This window comes from Lygodium microphyllum, chromosome 4 (genome assembly GCF_053477565.2).
Source record: "Lygodium microphyllum isolate KBCC chromosome 4, Lygodium_microphyllum_v1.1.10, whole genome shotgun sequence".
Lineage (NCBI taxonomy): Eukaryota > Viridiplantae > Streptophyta > Polypodiopsida > Schizaeales > Lygodiaceae > Lygodium > Lygodium microphyllum.
In genome coordinates, this window is record NC_141138.1 from 120,330,496 (window position 1) to 120,357,019 (window position 26,524).

Genomic DNA, 26,524 nt, shown 5'->3' on the forward strand with positions numbered 1-26,524 from the left:
TTAGTGTAACAAACACTTGATGACATAGATGCTTGATGAGTTTTTGCAAGGATTCAAGCACCTTTTTATGTGTGTGCAAGCAAGATAAAATCTATTTCAGTGTGTATGAAGGCAAAGCTTAGTGTGAGAAATGATTTGTGTGAAGAGGCTTTAGTGATAAGGATTTTCAACCTTAGATTTTTTTTTAAAAGATAATGACAATGAATCATGAGACGAACAGAGATAGCCACCAGAAAATGGCGCGGTTTCAATCAGCAGGTCACTATTCTAGTTGCGACTGTGGAGGGGACTCTATTGATTTCTCTCTTCTTTATCTCCTCTTGACTCCTATTCTTTTCTCTGTCTCTGTTGATTGTTAGCATAATAGAATGACTCAAGCTGCTGATCCAAGGCTTGACACAGCTTCAAAAATAGTAGAAGTGATTGCAATTGCAATTTTTGAATAGCATACTCTTCCATCACCATCTATGTCTGCCTCTTTTATCATTTCAGTGAGCTCCTTATCTATGAGTGCATGTCTAAGCCTTGCCATTGAATGAGCCAGCTCCGATGCTATAATAAAGCCATTGCCATTGATGTCAAATGCATGAAAAAGAGCATGTAACTACTCTTCTGTGTATGGTGATGGTTGTTCCTTGCTCAAATCAGAGGCATGAAGATCAACAAACTCTTGAGACTCGATCAAACCGTTGTTATTGGTATCTACTCTATGTGTCATATGCTCTCCACCTTCACTATCCGTCCAGTGGATTATCTGAAGAAAGCATATGATCTCTGTGCCTCAGGGTTATTATACCCTGCAATTGAATATTGATGAGACCTAGTATGTATCTCTTTAGCATTTAAGGGGGCATTTCTAGTAAAATAACTAGGCTGTTATACTCCATCCCTATGATCCAACCCATTTTTCCAGGAAGTCCCTCGCCATGGCTCGTGCACCTCTTGATCAAGAACAACTAGCTGAATTGAAGGAAATTTTTTTTCAAGTTTGATCGAGATGCAGATGGGAGCATCACGAAACTAGATCTTGGCTCTCTCTTGAGGTCATTGGCCCTAAAGCCAAACAAAAGAAACCACACCACTAGCTACCTAGCTCATCCATGGCTCTGATACCATGTTGAGAATCATGGACCTAGAACTAGATGAGCTATGGTGGACAGAAATCAAACATACTATACATGATTAGAATGAGAAATTTGAGCTCAAGTGAATTAGGTTCCAAGATAGATTAGCTTGGACTCATAAATACATTCTTGAGTGACTCAAATTGATTGTACCATATGTTAAAATGAGTGTCAAGTACATGCCTTTATAGCTTTTTGGATTGTACAATTGTACCTCACTATGCATATGGGATTTTGAGCATCTCTTCCTAGAGAATACATCATTTGTCTATCTTCTAGACTCTTCAGGGCATACATCTAGCCTCTATGGACCAATGGCAAAAAGTTGATAATCACTCATTAGATCAATCAACTAACTTTCAGTTGCTTCTTGGAGAGCAAGCAAGGCTTGGCTTGACCATCACCCCACATTCCTTGCTTGGTTCCTTGAAAAGAACTTGTGATGATGCCCTAACTATAGATATTGCAGTATTTCTCGCACCAACCTAGAGAATGGTGCCTTAGGAATAATCAAGTTAGCACTCTTTTGGAATTTCCTTATCTCAGGTGTAGCGCAACTGTGCATGGTCTCCATCTTCACTTCTTATGTGTTGGAGGACGTGTATTACCAGTTGGAGTAGTAGTGAGAGGTGGAGCAACTGGAGCATGTGGACCACCATTTCTGGACAATGGCAAACCATCATTATTGACCACACTAGGGTCACCATTGTTAGATAAAATAGTGCCACCACTATTAGCTACAGTAAGGCCATCATTGTCGGCCTCTAGGGGACCTTTGTCACTCACAATATGCTCACTAGATTCAGAAGAGTATTGAGCTCTTGCTTTTGTAGGTGCCTTCTTGATAGAAATCTTGGAACGTGCCATGGTTGTGATGATAAAGGATAGAAAGGTGGAGGGTAGAGTGAAGAGTAATGGAAAAAAATGAAAGGAGAGACTTGGCTTAAGTACAAAACTTTTAAACTTATTGTGGTGTAAATGAACTTTAAAATTATCATTTCATTTCATTTCTCCACCCCACCCCATTCCTATCTCTCTCTCTCTCCTACCACCCCCCTCATGCCCCTCTCTATCTAGGCTAGTGAATGTTCCAAGGTTTGGAATTTTCATATCTTTGTCTTAGGATTTTGAAATTGGCTTTTCGTAACTTAAAAACATAGTCTGAAATAGACTTTGAAAAACATAGTGACAAACCTTGGAAATTTTAAACAAAATTTGCAAAAGACATCTCATGTTAAAGGTAGGAGTATTGATGTGTCATATCCTTAGAACGTGTGCTCACTCGTTGACTCTAAATGCATCAAAAGTATTATCTTTATCTAGGTCTCCATTTCTTGCCATCTCTCTCTTAGGTTGTCGACCATTCTGCATCGCGTTGTCTAGCTGTGTTGTTTTCATATCTTGCTTTTCTCACTTCATATATTGCCCTACTTATAAATTCCGCTTGAGCGGTTTTGGACTTCTTTTCTTTTTCCTCGTATCGTATCTCTAATCTCCTATACTACCATTGTAATAATTGCCTCATAGAATTGAAATCATTGATGCCACCTCCATGATTAATTGCCTTTTGAAAAGCACAGTGAGCTTGCCAATGAGATCATTCCATGCCTTGAGTTGATGATACTGCCAAACTTCCTTGATCTGCAAAGTATGGACCATGTGCTTCAAGTATATACTGCACAAGAAGAGAGATTAGAAACACAAACTAATTCGACATGATGATTTTTTTTTGTAATGGTGGCAATACTGACCATGTAGTGTGTTATGCTATTTGTAGTCCATGCCTCCACCATGGACTTATGAAATTTAGCAACTGTCTCTTTAAATATATTGGCATCACTATCCCTAAACCTCAACTTTTGGGGTGTGTTATTTTTGCGAGCTTTTGATTTCGTTCTTTTACAATTGAAATTGATTTTTAGAGCTTTTTGAAACAACCTTGGATGCTTTCTACAAACGACATGTCACACACTACTGCTCTTCTTTAACATAAACATATATTATGCATCATGCATGCATCATCATTTGGGAGCTCCCAAGGAGAATACTAAACCATTCACAGTAAAGGGAGCAATGGTGCTGAATAATCACAACAAATAATAACATTCCAAATTTTTGCATTACCCAAAAGGAGTACAATATCTAGAAAGGTTCCAAGATTGCTACGCCTTGATCGATCTTCATGTAACAAAAAGGACATGTCACACCCTAATGAAGTGCATGATGATGAGTTGGCCAGAACAATGAATGAGCCATGCTTACTTTGGGCTTCCTACATAACAGGGCATATCTTGTTGAGATATCGAGCTCCACTCGTGATACGCCAGGGTGACCGTTGTGTATTTATGTCACCGACTTGTCAGTTGCAGATGCGGTTGGTACACCGCCCATGAATAATAGCTACATGACAGCTATCCTTATCTACTCTAGTTCGTGGCTCAGTTAGTATGCCACCTTAGTTAGTTGAGTTTGGTTTGAGACCCATATATAGGGTTCTCCTATTTTCTTTGTATGTGAGTTCTTTTGACTTCCACAACTAAGAAGAGGAAAATTGTTTTTAGCCTCCACCCTTGTGTGTATTCCCCCATTGTGCAAGCAAGAAAGCTACAAGTGAGACTCCTTCCTTCTCTCCCACAATCTTGACATGGTATCAGAGCCTTGTTCGCGGTAAGGAGCTCAAGAAAGCAATCCAAGCTCGCGGTGTTCTGGTAAGAGGAGCAGTGTTGCTTTCATTTTCTGTTTTGGGAGCAGATCTCTGCAGGTAGTACAGTCGGAAATTGCAAGAGTGCATTGTCTCAGGTTGAGACGCTCTTCGCGGTGAAGAAAGAGGGCAGTATATGCTCGGTGACCTTGTTTTTTTTATTTTAGGGCATTTCGGGGCCTATTTTGGAGGCGGAAGTTTTCTGCACGCACTCAGGAAAAGGCCCAGTTTTATGCTGTGCAGCCACTATTCTACAGGTCGGTGAAAAGTTACTGTAGAAATTGCATCGTATGCTTGTGCGCAGAGACATTGGGAGTTAAAAAATCATCCCTGTTACCTGTTGATGCAAAATCGTCACTAGGAAGTGACTGTGTGGTCAAATACCACTTTCGTCAGTTTTGCAGATTTGCCTTTGTGAGGCTGAAGCTGTGTTCTTTGCAGTGACAGAATTTTTTGCAGTGTTCTGTAATGGCATCTGATTCTTTCTCACAGATTGTCACTGAAAAGCTTGACAAGAACAACTTCCAAGCATGGAAGTTTAGAATGACGAATTTCCTTATGGGAAAAGGATATTGGGAATTTGTTGCAGGAAATGAAGAAGAACCAGTTCTTCCTGATGTTCCCAATCAACAGCAAATGCAGGCATTTAAAGCGTGGCATGAGAGAGCTAGGAAAGTTATGTATTGGCTGTCTATCAGTATTTCAGATTCTATGATTGTGCATATTCAAGATGCAAGTACGCCAAAGGAGGCATGGGATACTTTGTCAAAAATGTATAGCACAAATACGCAAGCCAGGAAAATGCAGCTCAAGCAAGAGTTGCATAATGTGCAAAGAGAAAATATGAGCATCAATGACTACCACATGAAGGTGAAGAAGATTGCAGATGCACTTGCTTCCATTGGGTCGCCAGTGGAAGATGATGATTTAGTTTCCGTGACCTTAAATGGTCTAGGAAAGGATTATGCACAGTTTCGGACATCCATTTCAGTTCGTGAAAGATTTCCTGATTTTGAGGAGTTGATTGCTCTTCTAATTTCTGAGGAGCAGAGAAATGGTGGTGCATCTTCTTCAGGAGGAACTTCAAAAGAAGCTGTCTTCTACTCAAATGCTGGAAGAGGTAGAGGCAGAGGTAGAGGATGCCGATTTGGAGGCCGTGGTAGAAATCAGAATATGCAGCAAACTCAAGAAAACCAGTCCTATGGAGGAGGACATGGTAACTCTAGAGGCAGGGGGAGCCAAAGAGGTCGTGGTGGATGGCAAAGAGGCCAAAATGCAAACAGCAATGTTGAATGCTACTACTGTGGTAAAATGGGTCATATGGCTAAAGACTGCTATAAAAAGCAGAATGACATCATGAATGGGAAATTGCAACAAGGGAATTATGCATCTTCTAGTAGACAGGGTGATGACAGAAATGAGCACTTATTTATGGTGCAGCACATGAACAATTCTGTGACAAGTGCAGAAGAAAGCAACGATGTATGGTATGTTGACTCAGGTGCATCAAACCACATGACAGGTCATGCAGAATGGATGGAGGATGCAAGGAAAATGGAAAAACCAGTATTTGTGGAGACTGGTGATGATATTGCACATCCTATTATGCAAATTGGAAAAATTCCCTTGTCTATGCAGGATGGAAAAAAGAAATACCTGTCGAATGTATTTCATGTTCCAAATATCACCAAGAATCTGGTTTCTGTTGGTCAAATGGTTGAGCAGGACTTGCAGGTCAGATTTAATCCTCATGGATGCTTTGTTGAGGATATGAAAAATAAAGGTCGCTTGATAGCAAAAGGAAAGAAGAAGGGAAAAATGTTTACATTGGATGCAGACATGCCTGAATTGAGTGCAGCAATGTTTGCACATGGGACCGGTGTAGTTGCAGATATTGATATCTGGCATAAACGCATTGGTCATGTTAATGTACAACGACTTAAATCAATGCAAGCCCAAAATATTGTTGCAGGATTGCCAAAATTCAAGGTTGCAGAAATGCATAAGGTATGTGAAGCCTGTCAGTTTGGAAAACAGGCAAGGAGACCATTTCCTAGACATGTTCAAGAGAGTGAGAAGCCATTGGAATTAATCCACTCTGATGTGTGGACTACTAAAGCTGCATCTCTTGGAGGCTGTCATTATTTTGTCAGTTTTATTAATGACTATAGCAGAAAAGTTTGGGTGTATTTTATGAAAAAGAAAAATGAAGTTTTTGGGCATTTTAAAACCCTTAAAGCTATGGTTGAAAAAGAAACAGGCCTGCAGATAAAATGCCTAAGGTCAGATGGAGGGGGAGAGTACCTCTCAAATGAGTTTGCAAGGTTCCTGCAGGAGCATGGCATAAAGCAGCAATATTCATGTAGTCATACCCCACAACAAAATGGAATTGCAGAAAGGAAAAACAGGCATATTGGAGAGGTATCTCGTGCCATGCTCAATGAAAAAGACTTGCCAGATTTTTATTGGGCTGAAGCAGTTGCTACAGCAATCTACATAATGAACAGGACTCCCACTGTAGCAATACATGGAATGACTCCAGAGGAGAGGTATACTGGTAGGAAACCAGATATTTCTCATTTGAAAATTTTTGGTTGCATTGCCTATGTACATGTGCGAGATGAGTTGAGATCCAAGTTGGATCCAAAAGCTGAAAAGTGCATCTTTATTGGTTACTCTCTGCAGCAAAAAGGGTATAGATGCTATAACCCTTCTACTCGTAAGTTTACAGTGAGCAGAGATGTTGTTTTTTATGAGATGAGTAGCTGGTATAAACCAGTAAATGTGATTGATGATGTAGATGCACAAAATGGTAATGCTGCACAGAATTCACAGCAGCAGTCACAAAATATTAGTGGACTTGGAGCGTCCTCTAGCAGTGGTTCACATTCTTCGCCATGGACAGGCAGATTGAGATCAGGAGAATCTTCTCAAAGCAATGCAGATAGTGGTATGCAGGTATCACGAAAAGGAAAAGGGAAGGTTGATCAGCCCATGTTTGATGTGAATGCAGGTCACTCTTATGTGGATGGTGAATCCAGTGGCTCAGAACAGAGCATTGATGATGAGTTAGGTATTCCTTCTATTGTTACACCTGGAGTAAGGAAGACCAGGGATGTTTTGAGAGCACCTGGGAGTGAACCTACTTTGCGCAGGTCTACGAGAGCTAGGTATCCTGTGGATAGGCTGAAATATGATGGATTTACAGCCATTCACTATGCATATATGGTTAAAGTGATACAGGAACCAGAACCCACTTCTTTTGAGGAAGCCATGGGAAAAGAAAAATGGGAGAAAGCCATGGATGAAGAAATGGATGCCTTGGAAGCAAATGCTACATGGGAATTGGTACCTTTGCCTAAAGGTAAAAATGCAATTGGCTATAAGTGGGTTTATAAGGTGAAGCACAATGCAGATGGTTCTGTGAATAGATACAAGGCAAGATTAGTAGTCAAGGGGTATGCACAAACATATGGCATTGACTATGAAGAAACATTCAGTCCGGTTGCAAGGATGGCAACTGTAAGAGCAGTCATTACTATGACTGCATCAAAGGGATGGTCTTTACATCAGATGGATGTAAAGAATGCCTTCTTGCATGGTGATTTGCAAGAAGAGGTCTATATGGAGCAACCACCAGGTTATGTGCATGCTGTTTATCCTGAGTTTGTTTGCACATTGAAGAAAGCCTTGTATGGCTTGAAGCAAGCACCTAGAGCATGGTTTGACAAGATAGGACAGTATCTTGTCACTATTGGCTTTCAGATTTCCAAGGCAGATTTCTCACTTTATGTGAGAAAAACAGAGAAAGATATTATACTACTTGTCATTTATGTTGATGATTTGATTATGACAGGTGACAGTGATGAAGATATCCTTCATGTGAAAATGTTGTTGTAGCAGAAGTTTGAGATGAAGGATTTGGGAGAGCTGCGTTATTTCTTGGGCATTGAGGTGATCAGATCACCAAGTGGGATACAGCTCTTGCAGAGGCAGTATGGATTGGACATGCTGTCCAAATATGGGATGACAGGCTGTAAGCCTATTTCAGTTCTTTTGGAGCAGAATGTGAAGCTGAGCACAGATACAGGTGAGCTTCTAGAAGACCCTACTATGTACAGAAGCATGGTAGGAAGTTTGATTTATATGACTATTACTAGGCCAAATTTGAGCTATGCTATTGAATTGGTAAGTCAGTTTATGCAGGCTCCAAGGAAACCACATTTGGATGCGGCTAGACTCATACTCAGGTATGTGAAGTCCACATTGCAGTATGGACTATTTTATGAGACTGGGGTTCAGATACAGTTGCATGGATACACTGATGCTGATTGGGCTGGTAGTATTTCTGATAGATGATCTACCAGTGGATATGTGTTCTCTTTTGGGAGTGCTGCAGTCACTTGGAGCAGCAAGAAATAGCCTACAGTTGCCTTGTCCAGCACAGAGGCTGAGTACAGGGGTGCAGCAATGGCTGCATGTGAGGTAGCTTGGTTGCATAAGCTACTTTATGATATGCATCAGTCTACAGATAGGCCAGTTGTCATTTATTGTGACAACATGAGTAGTATACACTTGGCAAATAACCCAGTCTATCATGCTAGAACAAAGCACATTGAGGTGCATTATCACTATGTGCGAGAGAGGGTTTTACTAGGTCTTATTGATATAGTTTATGTCAGCACAGAGGATCAGGTAGCTGACATATTCATGAAGGCATTGGGCGCAGAGAAGCTGCGCAAGTTCAGAGACCTGCTTGGTGTGCAAGAATTGGGATTGAGCTCGAGGGGGAGTGTTGAGATATCGAGCTCCACTCGTGATACGCCAGGGTGACCGTTGTGTATTTATGTCACCGACTTGTCAGTTGCAGATGCGGTTGGTACACCGCCCATGAATAATAGCTACATGACAGCTATCCTTATCTACTCTAGTTGGTGGCTGAGTTAGTATGCCACCTTAGTTAGTTGAGTTTGGTTTGAGACCCATATATAGGGTTCTCCTATTTTCTTTGTATGTGAGTTCTTTTGGCTTCCACAACTAAGAAGAGGAAAATTGTTTTCAGCCTCCACCCTTGTGTGTATTCCCCCATTGTGCAAGCAAGAAAGCTACAAGTGAGACTCCTTCCTTCTCTCCCACAATCTTGACATATCTTATGTGTTTGCCCTAACACAAACGCAAGGTCAATGGGAGTTAGTGCAGGCTGATGTATGACCATGTGCTCCTTGGGTTGAAGGCCAAGCATGTGCATGTACACATAATACATATGTTTGCAAGCAAGAAATGCCTTTTGGGTGGATTCTCTTTTTTGAAAATCAAGACAAGTGCACCTAGGCTCTTCTTTGATGTGCACATCATAACAACTCTCTATCAAGACTCAAAATACTGAATGTTGTCTCTCAAGTTGCACTACCTCCTCCAAGAATGTCACAACCATGCAACCAGCTGCCTCTATTCTCTTTTGTGCATCTTTGGAAATTCCATGTCTCCACTTGCGTCTTCTCCCACTTGAACCACATTCTGTAGAAATAGGAGGTTTGCTCTTCTCGTTCCTTGGTGGTGCTATAAAGCAGGCAAACTTGAAACCAGCCTGTCTTAGGCTGCTACACTCTTCCTTTGATATATTTATTCCTATATCAACTGGCCACAAAGATGGAACAATTGGTGATGCTATCACTTGTTTCTGCACAACGTTTGTATGCTTGACATCATGATTACAGAACCATATCCATTGTGCAATGGCCTTGTTCTTATAGGCTCTCTTAGACCAAAAGCAGGGCGCAACTAACCCCACTTGCCGACTCTGTAATTTGCTGTTGCAATTCTTTCTACCCTCCATACCAAAACACTTTCTCACACAGTTAGGTGGTGTCCTTCGTAAAGCCCACTCCTCCTATGCCACTTCTACCTCTTCTACGTGGGTTGATGTTCCCGCATCTGGTGCACTTACTCCACTTGCAAAGGGCTTGATTGGTATCTCCTCATCCTCTTGGATACATATCTCTTCCATCTTTCCATCGTCAAACTGTATACTCCACGGCCTGCCCCTGATTTTTCTTTGCCTTGACTCCATCATGCACCCCGGTCTATGAGAACTTACAGTTGCTCCACCTCCCTTCTTTTTTCTTTGCACAGTCTCCCTATCACCTTGCATTATAGGCTCCTCGTACAAATGACTTCCAACTACAACACCTTGCAACGCACGTGCAACAGAGGTGGGATTTGGGGATTCCCTTTTGCTGGCACTAGCCAACAAAGACTCCATAGAAGGCCCAGATCCAATAAACCTCCTTGTGGTATAGCCCAACCTCTTTGCACATTGAATATATGCATTCAAAACATCACTAACACATGCATCATAAAGTGATATCTTTCGTTTTCCACTCTCACCTGCTAACCAACTATCATGGACACTTTTTGATAAGTTTATGCTTGGAATTTGAGCATGTTCCCAAGGACTTTTGTTAGCCTGCGGAGTCAAATCCAAAAATAGAATCAGTAGCTCTCCCCATTGCTACATTGTGCAACAAATCTTAATGAGCTAGAAAAAATGACACACTTACATGAGATTCAATTCCTCCCCAGTGGGGCAATTCTTTGCTCCCACCATTTCAACCACCTATCCAAAGCCTTGATGTGTTCCTTGTTTACATTTCGTGCCCACCAATCTCAGATAGCAGAGGCATGAAGTGAGGCTAGTTGAGTTGTCCTTGTTAGCCTCTATTCTTCACACAATTCAATGTGATGCATTTGTTTATCCACAGTGACTAATTTCTTGGTATGCTTTTGCAAACTTTGCTCCCAATGAAAAAGACAAGAGTGCTCCCTCCCTTCCATTATGTTATGAGGTCCTCCATTGTACACAGCCCTTATTGCCATCCAATTTGCACTTGCCTCATCGGACATAAATCTAGCAAAGTTAGGTGGATCATGGCCACATTGAACCATGACAGAATTCAAATTTCTCCAAAACAGGATTTGAGACTCTTCGTCCTCCTCTTTAAATTCACATATTGCAATTACCTGTAATGCTCTCATGCTAGTTCATGATTGATACATTAGTATAGTGTTCATTAACAAAAATTTAATTTCAATACAAGCTTTAATTATGTTGCCACATACCCGTGATCATAAACTGAACAAGACATAGTTGCCCACCCATCAATCCTATGGGTATGATCAAAGTGCACCCATGCACGTCGTAAATCTCCAGTCCCTATTCGCCTCATACGATTAACTAAGTCCACCCCTGATGTTGGTCCCTTGGTGGAAATTTTAAACAAGTAGCACTTCTCCTTGGCATCACCTTGTCCCGGAAATCTACTTCCATGGAAAAATGGGAAGACACAACGTTTTTGCAAAAGAAGTATGTTGTCATACCCATCACCAACCACTTGACCTTGTTTGGCTCTCTCTTGTGAAACAATGCCTTTGAACCTATGTATTTATTAGATGGTTATTACAAATGCAGGACATACATTGTAAGCAGAAAATAATAATGCACAAGCTTACCCTTTATTCTGCACAAGTGGCATCATTTCTTCTAGAAAATGATTAAGGTCCACCTCAGTCGCCTCCAACTCGTCTTCTTTTGTTAAAGATTCAAACAACATTTGTCGAGTGACTAGCATCTGTATTTTTCATGGGCCTCCCTTTTCGATCTTTAGGACCATGCTCACAAGCCTTCGCACCTTGTCAAGGGTTGCCCTCTTTGTGCCTTGTTGACCACTGTGAGCATGCTCCCCAACATGGATCACCAAATGTGTCATTGTAGGATCCAGTGGCAACACATAATAGATCATGCATTTGCAAATGGTTGCACAAGTAGCAACATTTTGACAATAGTTGTCAAGATTGTGGGAGAGAAGGAAGGAGTCTCACTTGAAGCTTTCTTGCTTGCACAATGGGGGAATACACACAAGGGTGGAGGCTGAAAACAGTTTTCCTCTTCTTAGTTGTGTAAGGCAAAAAGAACTCTAATACAAAGAAATAGAAGAACCCTATATATGGGTCTCAAACCAAACTCAACTAACTAAGGTGGCATACTAACTGAGCCACGAACTAGAGTAGATAAGGATAGCTATCATGTAGCTATTATTCATGGGCGGTGTACCAACCGCATCTACAACTGACAAGTCGGTGACATAAATACACAACGGTCACCCTGGCGTATCATGAGTGGAGCTCGATATCTCAACACTCCCCCTCGAGCTCAATCCCAATTCCTGCACACCAAGCAGGTCTCTGAACTTGCGCAGCTTCTCTGCGCCCAATGCCTTCGTGAATATGTCAGCTACCTGATCCTCTGTGCTGACATAAACTAGATCAATAAGACCTAGTAAAACCCTCTCTCGCACATAGTGATAATGCACCTCAATGTGCTTTGTTCTAGCATGATAGACTGGGTTATTTGCCAAGTGTATACTACTCATGTTGTCACAATAAATGACAACTGGCCCATCTGTAGACTGATGCATATCATAAAGTAGCTTATGCAACCAAGCTACCTCACATGCAGCCATTGCTGCACCCCTGTACTCAGCCTCTGTGCTTGACAAGGCAACTGTAGGCTGTTTCTTGCTGTTCCAAGTGACTGCAGCACTCCCAAAAGAGAACATATATCCACTGGTAGATCGTCTATCAGAGATACTACCAACCCAATCAGCATCAGTGTATCCATGCAACTGTATCTGAACCCCAGTCTCATAAAATAGTCCATACTGCAATGTGGACTTCACATACCTGAGTATGCGTCTAGCCGCATCCAAATGTGGTTTTCTTGGAGCCTGCATAAACTGACTTACCAATCCAACATCATAGCTCAAATCTGGCCTGGTAATAGTCATATAAATCAAACTTCCTACTATGCGTCTATACATAGTAGGGTCTTCTAGAAGCTCACCTGCATCTGTGCTCAGCTTCACATTCTGCTCCAAAGGAACTGAAATAGGCTTACAACCTGTCATCCCATATTTGGACAGCATGTCCAATCCATATTGCCTCTGCAAGAGCTGTATCCCACTTGGTGATCTAATAACCTCAATGCCCAAGAAATAACGCAGCTCTCCCAAATCCTTCATCTCAAACTTCTGCTTCAATTGCATTTTCACATGAAGGATATCTTCATCACTGTCACCTGTCATAATCAAATCATCAACATAAATGACAAGCAGCATAATACATTTCTCTATTTTTCTCACATAAAGTGAGAAATCCGCCTTGGAAATCTGAAAACCAATAGTGATAAGATACTGTCCTATCTTGTCAGACCATGCTCTAGGTGCTTGCTTCAAGCCATACAAGGCTTTCTTCAACCTGCAAACAAACTCAGGATGAACAGCATGCACATAACCTGGTGGCTGCTCCATATAGACCTCTTCTTGCAAATCACCATGCAAGAAGGTATTCTTTACATCCATCTGATGTAAAGACCATCCCTTTGATGCAGCCATAGCAATGACTGCTCTTACAGTTGCCATCCTTGCAACCGGACTGAATGTTTCTTCATAGTCAATGCCATATGTTTGTGCATACCCCTTGACTACTAATCTTGCCTTGTATCTGTTCACAGAACCATCTGCATTGTGCTTCACCTTATAAACCCACTTACAGCCAATTGCATTTTTACCTTTAGGCAAAGGTATCAATTCCCATTTAGCATTTGCTTCCAAGGCATCCATTTCTTCATCCATGGCTTTCTCCCATTTTTCTTTTCCCATGGCTTACTCAAAAGAAGTGGGTTCTAGTTCCTGTATCACTTTGACCATATATGCATAGTGAATGGCTGTAAATCCATCATATTTCAGCCTATCCACAGGATACCTAGCTCTCGTAGACCTGCGCAAAGTAGGTTCACTCCCAGGTGCTCTCAAAACATCCCTGGTCTTCCTTACTCCAGGTGTAACAATAGAAGGAATACCCAACTCATCATCAATGCTCTGTTCTGAGCCACTGGATTCACCATCCACATAAGAGTGACCTGCATTCACATCAAACATGGGCTGATCAACCTTCTCTTTTCCTTTTCGTGATACCTGCATACCACTATCTGCATTGCTTTGAGGAGATTCTCCTGATCTCAATCTGCCTGTCCATGGCGAAGAATGTGAACCACTACTAGAGGACGCTCCAGGTCCACTAATATTTTGCGACTGCTGCTGTGAATTCTGTGCAGCATTATCATTTTGTGCATCTATATCATCAATCACATTTACTGTATACCAGCTACTCATCTCATAAAAAACAACATCTCTGCTCACTGTAAACTTACGAGTAGAAGGGTTATAGCATCTATACCCTTTTTGCTGCAGAGAGTAACCAATAAAGATGCACTTCTCAGCTTTTGGATCCAACTTGGATCTCAACTCATCTCGCACATGTACATAGGCAATGCAACCAAAAATTTTCAAATGAGAAATATCTGGTTTCCTACCAGTATACCTCTCCTCTGGAGTCATTCCATGTATTGTTGCAGTGGGAGTCCTGTTCATTATGTAGACTGTTGTAGCAACTGCTTCAGCCCAATAAAAATCTGGCAAGTCTTTTTCATTAAGCATGGCATGAGATACCTCTCCAATATGCTTGTTTTTCCTTTCTGCAATTCCATTTTGTTGTGGGGTATAACTGCATGAATATTGCTGCTTTATGCCATGTTCCTGCAGGAACCTTGCAAACTCATTTGAGAGGTACTCTCCCCCTCCATCTGACCTTAGGCATTTTATTTGCAAACCTGTTTCTTTTTCAACCATAGCTTTAAGGGTTTTGAAATGCCCAAAAACTTCACTTTTCTTTTTCATAAAATACACCCAAACTTTTTTGCTATAGTCATCAATAAAAGTTACAAAATAATGACAGCCTCCAAGAGATGCAGCTTTAGTAGTCCACACATCAGAGTGGATTAATTCCAATGGCTTCTCACTCTCTTGAACATGTCTAGGAAATGGTCTCCTTGCCTGTTTTCCAAACTGACAGGCTTCACATACCTTATGCATTTCTGCAACCTTGAATTTGGGCAATCCTGCAACAATGTTTTGGGCCTGCATTGATTTAAGTCATTGTACATTAACATGACCAATGCGTTTATGCCAGATATCAATATTTGCAACTACACCGGTCCCATGTGCAAACATTGCTGCACTCAATTCAGACATGTCTGCATCCAACGTAAACATTCTGCCCTTCTTCTTTCCTTTTGCTATCAAGCGACCTTTATTTTTCATATCCTCAACAAAGCATCCATGAGGATTAAATCTGACCTGCAAGCCCTATTCAACCATTTGACCAACAGAAACCAGATTCTTGGTGATATTCAGGACATGAAATACATCGGACAGGTATTTCTTTTTCCCATCCTGCATAGACAAGGGAATTTTTCCAATCTGCACAATAGGATGTGCAGTATCATCACCAGTCTCCACAAATCCTGGTTTTTCCATTTTCCTTGCATCCTCCATCCATTCTGCATGACCTGTCATGTGGTTTGATGCACCTGAGTCAACATACCATACATAATTGCTTTCTCCTGCACTTGTCATAGAATTGTTCATGTGCTGCACCATAAACAGATGCTCATTTCTGTCATCACCCTTTCTACTAGAGGATGCATAATTTCCTTGTTGCAGTTTTCCATTCATGATGTCATTCTGCTTTTTATAGCAGTCTTTAGCCATATGACCCATTTTACCACAATAGTAGCATTCAACATTACTGTTTGCATTTTGGCCTCTTTGCCATCCACCACGACCTCTTTGGCTCCCCCTGCCTCTAGAGTTACCACGTCCTCCTCCGTAGGACTGGTTTTCTTGAGTTTGCTGCATATTCTGATTTCTACCACGGCCTCCAAATCAGCCTCCTCTACCTCTGCCTCTACCTCTTCCAGCATTTGAGTAGAAGATAGCTTCTTTTGAAGTTCCTCCTGAAGAAGATGCACCACCATTTCTTTGCTCCTCAGAAATTAGAAGAGCAATCAGCTCCTCAAAATCAGGAAATCTTTCACGAACTGAAATGGATGTCCAAAACTGTGCATAATCCTTTCCTAGACCATTCAAGGTCACAGAAACTAAATCATCATCTTCCACTGGCGACCCAATGGAAGTAAGTGCATCTGCAATCTTCTTCACCTTCATATGGTATTCATTGATGCTCATATTTTCTCTTTGCACATTATGCAACTCTTGCTTGAGCTGCATTTTCCTGGCTTGCGTATTTGTGCTATACATTTTTGACAAAGTATCCCGTGCCTCCTTTGGCGTACTTGCATCCTGAATATGCACAATCATAGAGTCTGAAATGCTGATAAACAGCCAATACATAACTTTCCTGGCTCTCTCATGCCATGCTTTAAATGCCTGCATTTGCTGCTGATTGGGAACATCAGGAAGAACTGGTTCTTCTTCATTTCCTGCAACAAATTCCCAATATCCTTTTCCCATGAGGAAATTCGTCATTCTAAACTTCCATGCTTGGAAGTTGTTCTTGTCAAGCTTTGCAGTGACAATCTGTGAAAGAGAATCAGACGCCATTACAGAACACTGTAAAAAATTCTGTCACTGCAAAAAACACAGCTTCACCCTCACAAGGGCAAATCTGCAAAACTGGCGAAAGTGGTATTTGACCACACAGTCACTTCCTAGTGACGATTTTGCATAAACAGGAACCAAGGATGATTCTCTAACTCCCAATGTCTCTGCGCACAAGCATACGATGCAATTTCTACAGTAACTTTTCACCGACCTGTAGAATAGTGGCTGCACAGCATAAAACTGGGCCTTTTCCTGAGTGCGTACACAAAACTTCCGCCTCCAAAACAGGCCCCAAAATGGCCTCAAATCAAAAAAACAAGGTCACCAAGGGCTAAAGCCCTTTCCCACAGCATATACTGCCCTCTTGCTTCACCGCGAAGGGCATCTCAACCTGAGACAATGCACTCCTGCACTTTTCAGCTGTGCTACCTGCAGAGATTTGCTCCCAAAACAGAAAATGAAAGCAACACTACTCCTCTTACCAGAACACCGCGAGCTTGACTTGCTTTCTTGAGCTCCTTACCACGAACAAGGCTCTGATACCATGTCAAGATTGTGGGAGAGAAGGAAGGAGTCTCACTTGAAGCTTTCTTGCTTGCACAATGGGGGAATACACACAAGGGTGGAGGCTGAAAACAGTTTTCCTCTTCTTAGTTGTGTAAGCCAAAAAGAACTCTAATACAAAGAAATAGAAGAACCCTATATATGGGTCTCAAACCAAACTCAACTAACTAAGGTGGCATACTAACTGAGCCACGAACTAGAGTAGATAAGGATAGCTATCATGTAGCTATTATTCATGGGCGGTGTACCAACCACGTCTGCAACTGACAAGTCGGTGACATAAATACACAACGGTCACCCTGGCGTATCACGAGTGGAGCTCGATATCTCAACAATAGTGACATGTTATCTTGGAGTTTCCCTCACTTGCAGGATAACCCATGCTCATGGTTCTATCCAAGTGACCATGGAAAAAAACATCATTGTATTTTCCCTCAGTTATGTAGTAAGGACAAGTGATCCTGAGACATTGAAGACTTCCAAGACAATAGCTCAAGCGCACAGTGCACTCAATTGCCATATTTGTTTGTGAGGGCCGCGACCCCACAGGTGACCATCATATTTTTGTTCCATACCCATCATTCATTTCTTGCTATGTGTGGCTGGAAGCTCAAAAGCAACTGTACCATTATACTCGATTGGGAGCTCATCCACCCTTCGTGGAGGTCCATAGAGCGCTAGTAATTTTTTCAATCTACCCGTTCTAGCTTTCTCCTCAATGAAGGCTGCAATGGAGTTATCATAGGAAGATAAGTCCTCGCTTTGGCTACCCACACATAGGTCCTCCTCGACATTTGTGTCATGTAGATCCTTATGGATCCCTCCGTCATTGCATGCACCTATTGAAATTGTTACTTCATCAACATCCTTCTTGTTATCTGAGGGTATGTCAAGACACACTAGAGTTGATTTGCTACAATCAAGAGTACAATCAATGTAGTTGTCAATCTCATCTTCTATTGACTCAATACTATTAGAGATGTACACATAGTCATTTGAGTGCATGATAGAGTAGGTGGCTGATAATGTACTATCAATCAAATAGTGCGCATGCCCTTGATGATCCCATCTTGGAGACACGATGATGTTGTTTGCTCCACCATCATTCTCTATGACGGCTTGCAACCCCTGGAATTTTTGTGTTGGAGGCAATAGATTCTGTAGGTAGTACTCACTCAAAAGAACCTCTCCATTTCTTAATGAAACCCTGTGCTCTAAGTAATCGCTGGCTAGTCTCCATGTTAAAATAGCAAAACTCGACATGTTGTGCCCTCTGGTGGGTTAGTATTTGATGAAGAGAAGAAAACTCTGAATAGAGCTCACACTGTGTATTTGATGAAGAGAAGGCAACAGTTCACCATCGGATGACCGTGTAGAGAAAAAAGGGAGGCATGGAGGAAGTTACAAGAGGGTTAGAATAACCTCAAAGCTATAGCAACCGTCACTACAAGTAGAGATGACTAAATAATGAATATGCACACTCATCAAAATTTAAGAGCCACAGTCATTCATTGACATTTAAGAGCAATAATAAATAAGCATAATCATCAAAAATTAAAAGCAAAATTTACGACTCAATCACCCACCATCCTTCACCTTTATTGCCCTCTATCATTCTCTCATTCTCTGTCTTCGCGAGGTTTTTATTTGTGAGTTTTTCAACGTCCAACTACATTTCTGACTATATATCTAACTAAATAACCAACTATGCACTCATAATTAAGAGCTCTCGCCCCATGAGTTTTTCAAAATAATGTTGTAAATTAGATTAAATTAATGTTTTTAAGATTTATTTATGTTGTATTAATTACCTAGTTATTTAACGGCTAACTACGTGTCTAACTATATATCTAACTATTTATGAGACTAGCTAACTTACGAGAGAGAGACTAACTAGCTTATTACTCTCTCTCTCTCTCTCTCTCTCTCTCTCTCTCTCTCTCTCTCTCTCTCTATAGCTAGACCAAGGCAAAAAGACTTAGACACTAACTCTCTCTCTCCCTTCTCTCCATCTCTCTCTCTCGCAACACACACACACACTCTCTCTCTCACGTGTTTTTCGACCCGTGTCCCTCCTTCGTAGACCTACAGCCTGGACCCTCCTCAGACCACGGCTCTGCCCTTGAGGAATGCCCTGCAACTCTTGCCCCATCAGCTCGCCCCATCAGCTCCCGCCCCATCAGCTCGCAGCTCTCACACCATCAGCTCGCCCTTGTTGAGGTACACCTCTCTGAAGCAAAATGATCACAGCTCTCGCCCCATCAATTCGTCGTGCAGCTCATCCCGTCGTCCATGTGGCGTCGCGCAGCTCATCCGCGTCGTCCGCATGGCGTCGTGCAGCTCATCCGCGTGGCATCGTGCAGCTCATCCGCGTCGTCCGCGTCCCAATCGTTGACATTGAAGCCCCCCAATCATCCGCATCCACGCAGACGATGGGTGGGCTTATGCACTCATTTTCTTTTTGGTGCATTTTGCTTTGGTGTATTAAGCGTGCTTTTCTTTGAATTTTTTACTGCACATATTCACCCTTACGAGTATATTTCGCTTACGTAGTACTTGCATTAGGCTTAAAATGCTTGTAAATTGGCTTGTAAGTCGACGACAAAACATCGAGGGTGGGAGCCTCCCAATCGTCCGCGTGGACGCGGACAATGGGTGGGCTTCAATTAAAAGTCTTGTTGTATTTGGCTGCTTTAAGGAACTCCATGAAAGGTCTACCTCCACTACGATCATCTGTAATATTTTCTAGGTTATCGAGTGGAGTAGGTAGAACCACAAATGCAGAATGGAAAATGTTCTAACAACTTAGATCATCCAAGCAAAAGGAACACCGTGTTGCTACATTTGGGAAGAACTATTTGTCATTTCAAAAGGATGGATTGTTGACTTAAAATGTTCCTAGCAAGTGACATTCAAGCTGCATTCACTTGATATCACATCTTATGATCCCTTCATTCAGCTCAGGGAAATTTGTTGTGTAGACATGAGCCATACTAAATGTTAAAGTTCAATAGTCAAAACATTCCACATGTTTCCTATAGCATTAAGTCCTTCAAAGTAAAGGTCTTATAAATAGTAAAAATCCCTATCCTTCACCACCTTAATTAACAAAGTGCTATTAAACACAATATCTTCGTGAAATACTCTTGTCCAAAGGTCACTCACATTCAGTTGTTCCATAGCTTATATACTTTAGTTAAATCCAAACAATGAGAAAAGGCTAATTGTACAAATACTTTTATGAGCATTTTCATAGCTAGAGGCATTTAGCACCTTGCACAAGCACCATTCATGAATTTTCTAACTTTAAGAGGTTCATTGTGTATCATGAGATAACAAAAAACAGGGTTATTAAGCTTAAAGAGGTTGATTGTGTATCTATTTGCAAGTGCAGAGAAAGTTATGACACCTAAAAGAGTGCTTAGAAAGAGAAATAAATGTGTATCACCTCATAGTAGCCGTGAAGTCTGTATGAAGCTACGTTCAAGATGTGTTCCTGGGCAGATCTTAGAGCAAGAAGCATCATCGTGTTTGAGATAAGTGGACACTCCTTCAATAAAGAAAGGACGTGGTCCAAAAAGATGTGTCTACATTGATGACGAAGCACAAGTGGATGGGGACTCCAATACAATTGACGGGGTTGCGGAGCACACAGGTAGTCACTTATATGTCCATTTCATTTACATATGACTGTTTGTTCATTGTTATGTATTGTTTTATCTATGTATATATTGTCTACCCATTATATATGATTGGTTTAATGCTATTGTTTTTTATTTTTACTTATTAATATCTGCTCCTACAGAGACTAATGTGCAACATGATAATCTAGATGACAAAGAAGAGGTGAGTGGTGATAGTGATGAAGGGGAGAATGATGATGAAAAGGAAAAGAAGCACTCAAGGAACTTAGGCAAGCAAGTCTCTCTAGGCCTAATGAAGGATGTGCTAAGTCAATTTTATATAGAGAAGAGGATGTTGCCTCCTCTTGTGCCTCTTTGCAGATTGGTGGCTCATGAGGCAATCAGATTTGCTACGGATGATGCCCAGTGGTTGATTCCTTCCTTTAATTCCACTGGTTATCTTGAGACTATGGGACACTTCCTTGTGTCAGTTGAAGGTTCGAGAGGGGAGACCATGTCTGTGACAGCCAGCAATCTAGATGAATGGGGTCCAATATGGCGTCAAAGAAATGAGGACTTTGAGAGGGCTCTTGGAAGAGAGTGGCAAGACCTTAAGGGTAAAAAGTTATTGGTTTGGGATGGAAACCAAAGGCTTAAGACATGGTGAAAACGCATCAAAGAAAGTAATTTGTCCACTATACATGCAAGTATTGAATGTTTGTATCCCATTCTTATGTTAGTTGGTTTTCAATTACAGAGTACTCCGACTATGCTCACTACCATGTTAGTGTACGGTGCCAATTCATTGAGGTGCCAAAGGCGAAGGAAGCAGAGCTACTACTCACACTAGACACCACCAACGCATAAGTTTTCTTCCTTTAACTATGCTCCTCTTTGTAATATGTTACACTTACATTCTCAAATTATGCTTTTGTTTGTTTTCAATAGTATTTCCAGAGCTCATGTTACTCCAAATATTGTGCATGAGGTGTATATGTTTCAAAAGTTTGGTACTGCAAACAAAGACTCCATTCTAGATAGATTGAGTCCAGCCATGATGAAGTGGGCTGAGGTTGAGATGAGTATAGAGGCAAGATATTATCATGATGTTGCTCCATGGTATAACTCTCCTTGCGGTTTAATATCTCAGCTTGTATGGAAGGTGATTTTCTATCTATGGCTCACTTGTATGAGATATGCTTTTCTATCTCTAATTTAGTTTTTTTTTTTTGAATGATAGGATGAATTTCATGTCTCCATCTCAAAAGAAACTGCGAAGCTTGAGGCTCTTGGTCTAGATGAGGTAGAGAGGAAGAAATGTTTGGAGAAGGCTACAAGGGTGGAAGAGGAGTGCCTTAAGGATAGGGGGTTACAAGTACCTATCCATTGCTAATCCCCAAAATGGTGATGAGTTCTTTAAGTTGTTATTTGGGCTAAAGTGGGATGATGCAAGCATGCTCAAGATCACAAGAGATAAGTTGTATTGTCTCACAAGCTCAAAAATCCCTACGGAAAGGTAATTTGTATATATAACACAAGTTGTGTGTATGTGATGCTTTTTTCTTCAATGCTTTCTATTTGCGTATATTTTTCTGCATCACAGGAAAAAAATATTGTTGCATCTTATGAGTCTCACAAAGGCCAAAGACTCCCAATACCCGCATTTTGGTGATTATAAGCTCTTTCGGTTTTACATGAAGAAAGAGACATATTGGGCTCACTTGCATTCAGAGGCACTGCTTCAGATTGAAAGGATACAAGTAGAAGGTCCACAGCTACCAGATTCATTTGAGGAGTTCTTTAAGCTTAACATGAAGAATCATGTCATACAGGTTGACTCAATGCAGTGAATTCATATTGCTTTCTTAAGTTCTTTCTTAAAATGTATATGTGCTAATGTTAAGCGCTTGTGAAACTTGTGTAGGCTTTTGTACACCTCTTGGATGGAGTGAAATCTTCAGATGTTGCAGAGAAGATGCCAGAGCTTGCGTTCAGCCAAACTTGTGATTTATAGGTTAGCATCAAAACTATTTTTCTATTTTGAATGTTATAACACCCGCTTTGATCAAAGGAACATTACTTGTAAACTCTTCATCTTAAATGTAGTAGATATAATGGCACTTGAAATCCTATCTATGTTATTGATTTTTCTATTCTAAGCTCCACATGAAAGCTCGAGGTTGGGTGGTTGGTTTATTATTATAAAACTATTGTCTTATATAAAGGAGATTGTGTGTCTAATTTTCATATTAGATTGCATGCATTTGCTTGCGTAATTAGCAAGAATGTTATAGGTGGATACTACAATGTGTAGAAGAGAAGAGGCTGGATGCAGCTCCGCAATTCACAAGAGAGTGGATTGATGTTCATGATGAGAACACTATGTATTCTCCATCATTACGTGAGAGAAAATTGACAGCATGGGAGGCAAGTGTTTGCCCTTGGTGGGGCTGGATTACCCTGTGGGGGTTATCCCTAAGCAAGAGAAAGATATGCATGAGAGTAAGTACTTCAATCTATGTAAACATCTCGTCGCTTTTGTAGCAATAGTTTTTGTGCTCATGCATGGGAATCTAAGGGTGAATGATACTATGTAGGATTCAAGGAGGAAGTTGATACTCATGAACCACTTACTGCACCCACCACTGTAGAGGAGCAAGAAACCAAGGATACCAAAGGTGCAGAAGGAAGTACTCAGGCTAGTGAAGCTAGCAAGGATGCTACACATGCCACCCAAGGTATTCAAGGTAATGCACATGCTATTGAAGCTACTACCAGAGCCACTACTACTCCCCTTGCTAGCATTGTTGACAAGAGAGGCAAAGGGCTTATGGGAGAACTAGACACCTCTACAGATCTAGGGAGAAAAAATGTGCCAGAGTCCTCTATGGCGCCCACCACCTCCTTTGTTGCAGAGTCATCTCTTGGTCGAGAGAATTGGGAGAGGCGACCTATGACCCGTTTAGTAGGTGAGAAGTCTTATATTAACTTGAAATTCATTTGGTCGCCCATGAAGATAGTTGTGTATGAGTATTAAAAATAAATTACTTTGAAATAATTGTTGTAGGGTTCCAGTATCAAACATATTTCAATGCTTTATTAGTGGATGTGACCCAAATTGATAGATTTGCCCTTGATCAGTAGACATGACAACTACATATTGCAAGAACATCAATTTACATGTTGCATATAGCATTGCATCATCATTTACTTTGCATTAATGACTATGTTGTTTTGTGTATAGCATCAACAAGTTTTTTGCAACACAAAAGATGCATCTTTATAGCAAAGATGGAGTTCCATGTCCAGAGGTGGCTCGATTGATATTTACAGATTTTCCTACGAGCTTGCTTGTGGATGCTCTAGGTCCCATCCCATTGGGTAAGTTATGCTTTCTATCACACAAGGTTTACATCAAACTCACTTCTCATATATCATAACGCCAATGTTGTTTTTAGAGGGCATGACTATTCCCAAGTGGAACACGTTCTCAAAGGGTCTAGTTATGGGTTGTATGGACCTTGCTCGTGAGTATTTGGCCGACCAAGGATTCTTAGTCATTATGTGCTTAGCAGAGCATATAGGTGAGTTTATTATGGATGTGGCAAGAGTGGGGCTTGTGCTTCACCGCACTTGGACACTCATGTGTGACTCCAAGGCTTATCAACATCCCGTTACTAGAGAGGCGGTAAGATAACAAAGTTGGATACATTGAACGTATGGTTGTATGTTCTAAATAAAGTTTGTGTTACATGCTTTAAATAAAAACATGGATCACTTATTCTATTTCCACTCGTGAATAGGTACTTGATCTTACTGTGTGTCTTTGGCATCATGCTAGTCATGTTGTGCCTTGCTACGACAAAGAGGCTGGGGAGAAGATTTCAGAGACATTGTTTCCAGCTGTTAACCCCAACACGAAGAAAGCCCAACACCAAGAAAGCAAAAGAAAGCGGAAAAGACAAAAGTCCAGGGCAAATACCGAAGCGGAAAGGCGCATTTTAAAATGGAAAAGGCGCACCCTGAAATATTGTAAAAGAGCGATGGGCTCTCACCCGTGCAATTTGTAAATGCAGACAGGTGGTGGAAAGGAAGCTAGGAGGATAGACAGACAATGAGAAAAGGGGCCTAGGCCAAGGGCCGGCCATGTAAAAAAGGGGGAGGACCTCCCATGGAAATTAGGGCATGTATATAAAGTTTAAAAAATGAATGAGAAGAGCATCCTCACGTGTGGCAGACAGCGTCTTCCTTTCTCCTCTTGTTTCTTACCTTCTTGCCTCCTTGCTTGTGCTTGAGAGAGGGACTGAGAGCATGTGAGAGAGTGAGGGAGTGATCGTGGGAGGGCAAGGGATCTTGGAGAAGAAGCTCTCCATCTTCTCTCTTCATCTTCCCCTCCTCTCTTCTCTCCTCTTGTCTTGAACGTGGCTATGGAGGATGAAGCTCATGGGAGAGGGATTGAGGTTGCTTGAGCTCGCCTCAAGGATCATGGAGCTGCAAGGATGCAAGAGAGAGGAAGGTACTCGATCGAGCATCAAGGTCAGCTCACTACACCCACAAGGTAGGCATTGCGCGATGGCTATGTGAGAGGTAGCCATGGCTGCTCAATTCGAAACACTTGAGTAACAAGTGGTCTGTAGGTCTCGGGGTAGAGCTCGAAGAGCTCCCACATTTTGGTTCCGTTGCCGGGACAAGTGGAATTGAGCTTTGAGCACTGCGCGCATCAGATCGAGCATGAAAGTAGGGTTTGCAGCCTGAACCAGTGCTCGAGATAATTAGGAGACTTAGGAGGTTTTAATCCGAGGAACATGTAAGTATTTGGGTTTGTTGGAAGCATTAGATTAGGACTATTGTTCTACATTTTTGTTTTTCATATTGGCTGCACTAGATTGAGGTTAGATTAGGGTAAAACCAGAGAAAACAGAGGTTCTTGCTGCTGCTGGAAACAGGGAAACAGGAGACCAAACTCAAGCTGCTGTGTGAAACAAGGATAGGGAACCGGCTGTAAGGTGTTGCAGTACTGGGAAAGAGCCTTAAGAGGCCTGGGAGGCCAGGACATATGTCATTTCCTTAGTTGGCTTTGTTTGTGAGAGAGAGAGAGAGTTTCTAGTTCACGGGACGAGGAAACGCAACCTTGATTCTAGACGTATTCGATTCATGCTATTTTAGGTGAGTCCAATGAGTTCCAGTAGCGCTCTGATTGGTTATGGGATGTTTTGTGATGATTGAGTGCAATAGACAGTAAGGAGGATTCAAACGCCCCAGAATCGCGCCTGCCACCGACGCTGTCGGACCGGTCCGATTCCAAGAATCGAACCCACCCCCGTCTGAGCCGGACCATCCTAGTCCGACTACCAGAATCGGACCAGTCCGATTGGACGTGCCACGTGGCACTCGGACTGCCCTCATAATCAGACACTCAACTACCCAATCAGACCATCCGGTCCGATCGGACGCCTCATCCAAACGAAGAATCGGACCCATCCCTGTCGTCCAAAATCGGTCCAACTGTTAGAGTCAGACCATACCGGACCGTCCGACTCTCAAAGCCGGACCATCCCGGTCCGATTCCCAGAATCAGACCATCTTGCCAGAACACAAAGATAAGGAACTTTTGCTGACCTAACCAAAGACCTGACCCCAGGACGCAACCCTGCACACCCCCCGAACCCATTTGGGCCAGTAGAACCTTAGTGATTTATCAAACTCAAGGTGCAGAAGGACCATAGAATAGCCAGGAACCGAGTTGAAAACTCAAATTAGGCTCAGAACGTGGGTGGAAACAAGGTGGAGTTTGCATTAAACTCTTTGTGCATTGGCATCTCACTTTTGTGATCCACTAAACCTGCACAGCAAGAAAAGAGAAAAGCTTGTTTTCGCACCGAGCACCACGAAAGCACTAAGCACAACGTATGTGTAAGGATCAACGCTGCTTTCAAATAACAAGGAACACATCTGGATACCTAATAACATTAAGGAACCCACTAGTAGGAGGAG

General features: G+C 41.7%; 2 pseudogenes; one reads left to right on the forward strand and one right to left on the reverse strand.

Annotated features, from left to right (window-relative positions):
- The first annotated feature begins 926 nt into the window (after nt 1–926).
- Nucleotides 927–26,524, forward strand: part of LOC148037544 (putative calcium-binding protein CML11) — a 262,608-nt pseudogene continuing 237,010 nt past the window's right edge.
- LOC148037545 (uncharacterized) lies at nt 9,716–11,435 on the reverse strand (annotated as a pseudogene).